We start from the raw sequence: 2,157 nt of genomic DNA, 5'->3' as shown, positions 1-2,157 counted from the left end.
ATATATATTGCAATATTTTACATTTTTACCACAGATTCAGTTCAAACACTTTGACCAGCACGCTGTAAGTTTAGGCTGACATGACTTTTTACCTCCAGTGTCAAAGTGAGAGGTGTGAAACACTGACATCTGTTTACGCTTGAGGAGACTTTAAAGTTAGCATTAGCTTGTTTAACATTAGCTACGATAATGTTAGCTTGTAGTAGCAGGCTCATTATCAGCTGTCCGGCAATAGGACAGTCACATCACTTGTCTGGTAACAATAACTAATTGTAAAAAGTATCAGCTATAGATTCTCGTATTTTACATGTTTCCCTACTATATGTTACAGCCCTGACTTCAGGAGATGAGGAGTAAGAGGATGAATGTGATACGATAGGATAGAGAAGTGAAGAGGAAGAGGAAGATGTGATGAAAATGTACTTTTCTCAGGCATCTGGAAAATTCAGACAGAATTCTATCTGGGTGTAGAGTGTTGAAGGAGTTCTTCTTTCCCACCATCATTTAATTCCTGGGGTTTTCTCTCTAACGTTGCACCTTTACCTTACAGTATGGGATGATATTACATTATGGTGATTATTCTCACTATACCTGATCAAAAACTGGGCTCAGCCTTTAGACCACATAGTATCATTGGGGTTAAAATATGATGACTGAGGACAGCTTGTAGCAGAGGCACCCATGTCCACATTTTGTTCCCTCTTCTTCCTGCACTGTATGGAAGCTCTGGAAGCTCTTCCTCAACCGTGGGTCCTCATTTCATCCCATTCTAAGATAGCGTGTTGCCAGTGTAACTCTTTGTGCTGATCCACCACTGTGAAGTTGGACCCTTTACTTGCGTAAACACACGGATGTCTTTTTTTTTGACATTCGATTTACTGTGGTTTCACAGTGGGACACAGACACTCCCGCTCTGCTGTCCCGTCCACTCTCCTTCCTCTCCGACTGTCACTGTGAACATAAAGAGTCACAATCACATTCACGTCCCAGCACACCTGTTCACCCCTCCCCTGCACCGCCCCGGGAGCTCGCTGCGTCACCCCTCCTCTGCAGCCAGCCAGAGACCACACCCATGCCACAACCACCTTTCTCATAACCATCCTCACCGCATGTGGCATGGTCTTGCATGGAGCTCCATACAGATGGTTGTGATGATCATTTTATATTTGCTCTATTTCAACAGTTGATACCTTCTCACCAATCTTCTTGCTGGTGATCCTGTGGACCAATCCAACCTTGTGCAGGTCTACAGTCTTATCTGTGACCTCTTTTGGCAGCTCTTTGGTCTCGACTATGTGGCTCATACACATACTGATCTGAGATCAGCAGTATCAGCTTTATCTGTAAGTGATTATTGCCACATGTGTTGATTGTCACGTGTGTGCCACAGGGGCCAGCAACCGATCCATGGGAGCCAGAGTTAAGGCCGGGTTAGCTCTGGGCAAATATATATTGCTCTATTTTGGAGAGCAGGCAGGCACATATTCTGCACATAAAGTCATAAAACACAGCAAAGCAACAAGTGTGTACAAGAACCTCTGTGCACACAAAGAAGACACAATAGTACCAAAGCTTACAGTAGATTACTGTGGCCTGAGAGTACCATCCAGAGAGCATCAACTGTGTCATTTAGACTCTCATTTACCAGTTTGTGTGTGTCGGGATGTGTTTATGTCAGTGTCTCTTTTTTTACCCACGTTCACACAGAGCATGCTGTGTATAAATGAATCACAGCACTAGCAGCATGTTGTGAGTTAGCACCTGCATAAATGTCTTCCATTAATATAGTGTTTGTATCTGAGCGTGAATGGGGAATGTTATCTGTGTGGGAATAAGTATCTGAGTGCTAAAGGACTCAGTAAGAATAATGAGCTACGCAGCCAGTGAGGGTGAGACGGAGTTAAACACACACACACAGTAGACACAGCTACACCTACAGCTGAGCAGAAAGCCAATTCATCTTCTCTCTCATTTTGATCTTCACTTATTTCTTATCTCTCTCTCTCTCAAATGCTCTCTAAATATTTGCAGTATTAAAACACTTTGATGCCACTTTATTTAGCAGAGAGCCTTCCTGGAAATGCAATCACCCATTAGATTCTGTGTGTGTGTGTGTGTGTGTGTGTGTGTGTGTGTGTGTGTGTGTGTGTGTGTGTG

This window comes from Pundamilia nyererei, unplaced genomic scaffold, assembly GCF_000239375.1.
Source record: "Pundamilia nyererei isolate P.nyererei 1_Seehausen unplaced genomic scaffold, PunNye1.0 scaffold00001, whole genome shotgun sequence".
Classification (NCBI taxonomy): domain Eukaryota; kingdom Metazoa; phylum Chordata; class Actinopteri; order Cichliformes; family Cichlidae; genus Pundamilia; species Pundamilia nyererei.
This window is presented reverse-complemented; position numbering follows the sequence as displayed.